Raw genomic sequence first — 7,699 nt, 5'->3', positions numbered from 1 at the left:
GAATTGTGAATGGACCAGACCACCTAGACCTCAGCTTCCCAGGGAATAGCTTAAGTCTTGAGTTGAACAACAGAACTTGGTCCCCTTCTTTGAACTCTCTCTTGTGTATCTTCTTGTCATGGAGCGCCTTGGTCCTTTCCTTGTAGATCTTAGAGCTCTCAAAAGCATCTAAACGGATTTCCTCAAGCTCATGAAGCTGTAAAACCCTTTTCTCCTGTGCGGTCCTGATGTCAAAGTTCAGAAGTTTTACTGCCCACAAGGCCTTGTATTCCAACTCAACCGGCAAGTGACAGCTTTTCCCATAGAGTAAGTTAAACGGTGAGGTTCCAATGGGGGTCTTGTACGCGGTTCTGTAAGCCCACAAAGCATCATCAAGTTTCTTGCTCCAATCTTTCCTAGATGAGCTCACGGTTCTTTCCAAAATGGCTTTAATCTGTTGGTTAGAGACCTCCACTTGGCCACTAGTTTCCGGATGATAAGGGGTGGCCACCTTGTGCTTTACTCCGTGCTTTTTCAAAAGACTCTCAAGAGTCTTGTTCATAAAGTGGCTTCCCCCATCGCTGATTACTACCCTTGGGACTCCAAAACGTGGGAAGATGATACTCTTGAAGAGCTTTACCACTACCTTTGAATCGTTGGTCGGAGATGCGACCGCTTCAACCCATTTACTCACATAGTCCACCGCGACAAGGATATACTGATTTCCAAATGAGCTTACAAAGGGACCCATAAAGTCAATACCCCAACAGTCGAAGACCTCTACTTCAAAGATTGGATTTTGGGGCATCTCATTTCTCTTGGATATGTTACCGTGCCTTTGACAAGCCTCACACCTTAATACCACATCTTGAGCGTCCTTGAACATAGTCGGCCACCAGAACCCGCTTTGTAAAACCTTGGCAACCGTCTTGAATGCCCCTAAGTGACCACCATACGATGAACCGTGGTATTCTTGTAACACCGGATGGATCTCTTCTTGGGCCAAGCATCGCCTATAGAGATGGTCCTTGTTAAGCACGTAAAGATAAGGCTCGTCCCAATGATACCTCATTACATCTCTAAAGAACTTCTTCCTCTGATAAGTATCAAGATCCGGTGCCTCTAAACCGCAAGACAAGTAGTTCACAAGATCCGCGAACCAGGGGAGGCTTCTTTCCTTGATAGTGTTGGCTTCCTCCACTTCTAAGTAAGACCGGACTAACATGAGATGTTCCTCGGGTAAAGCATCATCAATAGGGACCCGTTCTTCTATCCTCAGCCTTGAAAGATGATCTGCGGCTCCGTTTTCAATTCCCTTCTTATCAAGTATCTCCATGTCAAATTCTTGAAGCAATAAAACCCATCTCAAAAGCCTCGTCTTAGCGTCCTTCTTAGACATCAAATACCTCAAGGTCGCGTGATCTGTGTAAACCGTGACCTTTGATCCCACTAGATAACTCCTGAATTTGTCAAATGCAAACACTATGGCGAGCATTTCCTTCTCGGTGGTGGCATACTTTTCTTGAGCTGAGTCTAAGGTGCGGCTTGCATAGTAAATCACATGGAGCTTCTTATCTTTCTTCTGCCCCAAGACAGCTCCCACGGCATAGTCAGATGCATCAGTCATCACTTCGAATGGTAAAGACCAATCGGGAGCTTGTACAATCGGTGCACTGATCAAAGCTTCCTTGATTCTCTTAAACGCTTCTTCACACTCCTCATCAAAGATAAACTCCACTTCTTTACACAATAGCCTCGTCAAGGGTCTAGCTATCTTGGAGAAATCTTTAATGAACCGCCTATAGAACCCGGCGTGCCCAAGGAAACTCCTTATGCCCTTTACAGAATTCGGAGCTTGTAGGTTCACCATCACCTCGATCTTAGCCTTGTCCACCTCAATACCCTTCTCTGATACCTTGTGTCCCAAGACAATGCCTTCTTGGACCATGAAATGACACTTCTCCCAGTTTAAGACAAGCCTATGCTCCTCACATCGCTTTAAAACCTGAGATAGATTAGCAAGACATTCGGAGAAAGAGGAGCCATATACAGAGAAATCATCCATAAACACCTCGATTTTCTCTTCAATTAGATCAGAGAAAATGTGCCTCATACATCTTTGAAAAGTGGTCGGTGCATTACACAAACCGAAAGGCATTCTCCTATAAGCATAAGTGCCATAAGGGCAAGTGAATGTCGTTTTCTCTTGATCTCGGGGGTCTATAGGTATTTGAAAGAACCCCGAGTATCCATCGAGAAAACAGAAATAAGGATGATTAGCTAACCGTTAAAGCATTTGATCAATGAATGGTAAAGGAAAATGATCTTTTCTTGATGCAGAATTCAATTTCCTATAGTCAATGCACATGCGATGGCCGATTATAGTTCTTTGGGCTATGAGTTCATCCTTATCGTTTTTCACCACCGTGATCCCACCTTTCTTGGGCACAACGTGTACAGGAGATACCCACCGAGAGTCAGAGATTGGATATATTATCCCTGCCTCAAGGAGCTTTAGTATCTCCTTCTTAACCACCTCCTTAAGGTTCGGGTTAAGGCGACGTTGGTGCTCAATAGAGGACATGGCTTGGTCCTCTAGGTGAATCCTGTGGGTGCATATATCATGAGAGATTCCTCTAATGTCAGCCAAGGAATACCCTATGGCTCTCCTGAATTTCCTTATTTCATTAAGCAATGCACGTTCTTCATGTTCAAGCAAGCTATCGTTTATGATCACAGGAAAAGTGGAGTTTAGACCCAAAAACGCGTACCTGAGCCCTGTTGGTAGAGGCTTGAGCTCAACAGGGGGTGCGTCTGCCTCATTCCAATCGGCATCAAAGCTGCATTGGCCCGGAACAGATTCCTCGGCTTTTTCTTTGTTCTCGCACGGTTTACCATCGGCCTCGGCACAAGCTGTCACGGTCATGATACCCCGAGGTGTCTCCTCTGTTCCCTTGGATCCCTCGCTGTCTAGTATGTCGAGGCCACTCTTTCTGAGCTCCAAAAACCTCGCTTCAACTCCAAGTTCCTTCGATTGGTCCAAAAGAAGCTTGTACACCTCGCTTTCCTCGTTCAAGTACCCGTGCTCGCTTTGTTCCCGTGTCAAGACCACTTGTAACGGATCTTCTGCGTTTAACTCTTCTAGGAGCTCGTCAGCTAGCTCCTCCATAACTTCCACATAGAACACCTGACCTCCAATGGTCGGTTTCTTCATCATTTCCTTCACATTGAACTTCATAGTCTCGGAACCGATGTGTAGTTCAATCATTCCCCCTCTCACATCTATTATGGCTCCTGCGGTAGCTAGGAACGGGCGGCCCAAGATGATAGGGTCTAATGGTTCCTCGTCCATCTCAAGAACTATGAAGTCCGTGGGGATTTCTATCTCACCGATCCTCAGAGGTAAATCCTCAAGCAAACCCACCGGTAATCGAACCGATCTATCAGCTAATACAAGAGAGATCTTGGCCGCCTTGTAGCTCTTGTATCCCAGTCTCTTGGCCACCGTGTAAGGCATCAAGCTCACAGAAGCTCCTAGATCACACAAGCAGTTTGAGAACTTCAAGTGACCTAAAGCACACGGCAAAGTAAAGCTGCCCGGATCGGATAGCTTTCTTGGTATAGATCTTCTTTGTATTATAGCACTGCACTCATGGCTCAGTATTACCATACCCTGGAGCTCCTTTTTCTTGTTGAGGATCGCATCCTTTAGGAACTTCCCAAGCTGGGGTATAGCTAAGAAAGCATCTATGATGGGTAAGGTAAGTTGCGTGTTCTCCAAGTGTTTCTCAAAGACCGCCTTGGCTTTGTCTAAGATTTTCTTTTTGAAACGCCCTGGGAATGGTATCTTGGGTTGGTAAGGTGGTGGTGGAACGTATGGCTTTTCAAGTTCAGTTGTCTTTTCCATCTCTTTTCCTTTGTCCTTGATCGGTTCCTTCTCGAAAACCGCTTCTTTACACGCATCATCTGAGGCTGCCTCCCCCTCTGATTGCTCATTGGCCTCAATGAGTTTTGTCTTAGGCAATGGAGCTTGTAATTCCTTACCACTCCTCAATGTGATGGCGTTCACATACTCCTTGGGGTTCGGCTCCGGCTTACCTGGTAAAGCCGGGCCTCTTGATGATGTAGAGGCTTGGTTCTGCTTAAGCTCTCTGATATCTTGCTGCATTGTCGCGTGCTGGCTCTCTACTCTCTGCTGACCCTGTAACAGTTGCTGTAAAATCCCACAGACATCGGTTCACATTTGATTCTGACCCGTTCCCTGAATCTGTTGCTGATTACCCATCGGCTGCGGATTGAACCCTGGTGGAAACTTTTGTTGCTGTGGTTGTCTGGTGAAGTTGTTACCCTGAGCCGCTTGATTCTGCTGAGTGTAGCCGTGCTGTTGCGCACTGAACTGTTGCTTTGGCTGGAAAGTATTCTGAAAAGAGGCTTTTTGAGCATAGCTTTGTTGTTGTTGTTGAGCAGGGTACACTTGGTCTTGAGGGTTAGCTACATTTGGGTTTCTGTATGAGAGGTTTGGGTTTGTGCTGTAGTTGTTAAACCGCTGATACCTCTACTGATTCCCTATGTAGTTCAGCTCTTCTTGAGTTAGACCATCTTCATTAACATTGTCAAAACTTGGCCCTTGCTCATCAAATTCGCCTACAAAATGTATTGGCTTTTGAGTCGCCATTAAAACCTTGTCAAGCTTGCTCTGAAGCTCTCTTATATTCTTTTTCATACGCTGTTCATCACTGGATCCTTCTGTACGGTTTGCCCTATCAAAGTCTTCACCATACGTGTCATTAGACATGGCTAGGTTCTCGACTAGTTCCATTGCCGCATTGATCTCTTTCCCAAGAAAATTTCCATTTGAGGCTGTATCGAGTTGGTTTCTGATCTTGGGGAGTGCACCTCGGTATAAAGTACTCAAGAGGGATGCCTCTGAGAAGCCGTGGTGTGGGCATTGGTTAGTATAGCTCCTAAACCGTTCCCAAGCCTCACTAAAGCTCTCGTTGTTGTGCTGCGTGAAACTTGAGATCTGATTCCTGAGCTTAGCCGTGCGTGATGTGGAAAAGAACTTTGATAAGAACACCAGTTTACACTGCTCCCAGGTTTGTATAGAACCCCTCGGGAGGTTCTTTTCCCACTGGTGAGCTTTATCACCGAGGCTGAATGGGAACAAGCGTAGCTTGAAGCTGTCTTCCGAAACGCCATTGATTTTCGTTAAGTCGCAAACTCGATCAAACTGATCTAGATGTTCAAGAGGGTCTTCTCCGGCTAGACCGTGAAACTTTGAGTTCTGCACCATATTGAGCAGGGAAGCTTTAACTTCAAAGTTGTTATTCTGAACCGGTGGAGCTTGAATCCCAGCTCGGTATTGGTGCGCATTAGCTCGGTCGTTCTCTCCAACAAAGACCGGAGGAGGTTGTCTCTGAGCTTGTGGCGGTGGCGGATGAACATGATGGGCTTGTTGATCGTTTCTATTAGCTTGTTGTTGGTTTTGCTGAGCAAGCCTCTCGTTCCTTTGAGCCTGTCGTTGGTTTACATAGGCTTGTTGTTCATTTCTTCCTGCCTGCGCCTGATTAGCCTGAGCCTGGTGCTCGGCTTCTTGAGCCTGTTGCTCGATCCTTTGCTGTTCTGCCATTCCAAGTCGTTCAAAGTGCTGTTCTCTCTCGCGAGCTCGCCTCTCAATCCTGTTGATGTTATTGTCGTATGTTAAAGGCGGTTCTGTGCTATGAGACCTGGTTTTCATGCACCTGAAATCAAAACAAGAACTTGCAAAAGAATCAGTAAAACAAAAGAAAGTAAAGTCTTGATCTTAAGAACAAATAAGAGAATAATGCTCCCACAAGTTGGCAACGGCGCCAATTGATAACTTAGAGTTTTCACTCTTTATAGAGGTTATCAATACCCCTGTCCTTGTAGTACAAGGGGTTATCAATCCAAGCTTGTAGTGGAGACACTATCTATGTCATTTGTTGACTTAAGTCAAGACAGATCGATGAAGGTTTTTACTAAGCTAAGTAACAAGCGAATGAGCATAAAAGTAAAGCAAATGATGAGATTTAAACAAAGCTAAGATGCAAATGACAAATAAACGATTCGGATGATGACAATGAATGATAAATGAAAAAGCTTTAGACAGGATATTTGACTCGGGTGCTTCCAAGCTAAACTAATGGGCTAATGAATCATTTTATCAAGCGATTTCATTTGACTTTGAACTCAAGGCATCTTAATCTTCTCATGAAAGTATTAAGCATCTAAACTGATCCTCTTTCATACCAAAATCCCTTTTGAGAAGCATGAATCAGTCAGCAATAAGATTCAGTTCAAAAATGCCATTAAGAGAACAAACTATCACTCTCGCGATGAAAGACTCTTAAACCCTTAACCGAGTGGTTCAGACATTTCTACAAACACTTTTGATGCGAGATATGTCTAAGATCTGAACCTCAAGTGATGTGCTTGGATCCAGCCTAGAGATCTCGTCGGTTAAGGAATGAAACATGCAAGACTAGACACCTAAACCCATTAATCTATCTTGAAAGCACCCTAATCTACCTATCTAAAGCCTCTTAAACGACCACTCCCTGATCATAACGAGCTCACTAAGTCTTTTGCAAGACGTGTAGCTTGTCATGATAAGGAGTTTAATACTGAATGACAAAAGAAATAAAGAAAGAACAAGATTTATGATGAAAAAACGAGATATCGGATTAGATTAATCAACTTTCATAAAACAGGCAAGTTCTTAGAGCTAAAACAGATAAGAGATAAGATCCTTAGGTTTTTGGTCCTAAAATATATTTATAGCAAAGGGAAAGTGTCGCGGGTCAGCCCGGAACAAACCGGGTACTGAGCCGCCTTCTTGGGTTGATGGGTGAGTGCCACGGTGTGTCGGAGAGTGAAGCCGAGGTCTTCATGTCGATGAGTGCACGTGAGTTAGGATCCAAATGAAGATCTCGTGAAGAACACGTCAAGTACATGCATGAACCCTAGTCTTTGATCCATCTTCACGCGTGTGTTCTTGAGCCGTCTTGTTCTTGATTCTGGGTTTGTGACAAGGGGCCTCGGGATAAAATGACGAGGGGCTTGGTAGTCGAGGGGTTCGGGAGAACAGAGTCCGGCATGCACGCCGAGGTCATTACACCGAGGTGCACGTTCAACACTTAGTCGTTTCCAGATTCACTTCTTACGTGTGCATGCCTTGATCCCAACGTGCCGAGGCGCCAGTACGAGGTCGAGTCCAAAGTACCCCCAAGATACGAGCCTTGACTTAAGCAATGCCGAGGCAATGATGCCGCGACCTGAGAAAATACTTAGCGTGTATCACAACTCATTTAGGCTCGTATCGACCATATTGCCTTCCGGAGATAGTAGCTTTAAACACACGACTCCAATTGCTCTGAGGCCAGTTCCATAGTCAAGATGACTCAATAAGCTAGAACTTTGGAGAAGAAATCGTCGGAGCTTGGGAAGTGGAAGGCTTCCTGGATTTCACATCTTTGCACCGCATTGGATTCACCGGAAAATGAGCTTTTGGACCGATGTGAACTCCGGAGAGATTATCTTTCAAACCATTGATCCGAATTGAGTGATTCCAAGCGTTCTGAGAAGAGCTTTCACAGATCTCAAACTTTGATGAAGACCGGGCAAGCTAGTTCGGAACGGAAAGGCTCCGTCCGTCGTAATCCCTGAAATCTGCTGTTCGGTTCTCGAGTACGCGTAATGC

General features: G+C 45.1%; 1 non-coding gene across 1 annotated transcript; it reads left to right on the top strand.

Annotated features, from left to right (window-relative positions):
- Positions 1–4,910: 4,910 nt before the first annotated feature.
- On the top strand, positions 4,911–5,017 carry LOC112087401. Its single transcript, XR_002900082.1, has one exon. It is a non-coding gene; the product is annotated as a small nucleolar RNA R71 (small nucleolar RNA).
- Positions 5,018–7,699: the final 2,682 nt, after the last annotated feature.

The sequence above is a fragment of the Eutrema salsugineum genome, unplaced genomic scaffold, assembly GCF_000478725.1.
Source record: "Eutrema salsugineum unplaced genomic scaffold, Eutsalg1_0 scaffold_18, whole genome shotgun sequence".
Classification (NCBI taxonomy): Eukaryota; Viridiplantae; Streptophyta; class Magnoliopsida; order Brassicales; family Brassicaceae; genus Eutrema; species Eutrema salsugineum.
Note: the sequence above shows the minus strand (reverse complement) of the source record. Positions and strands in the feature narration are given on the sequence as shown.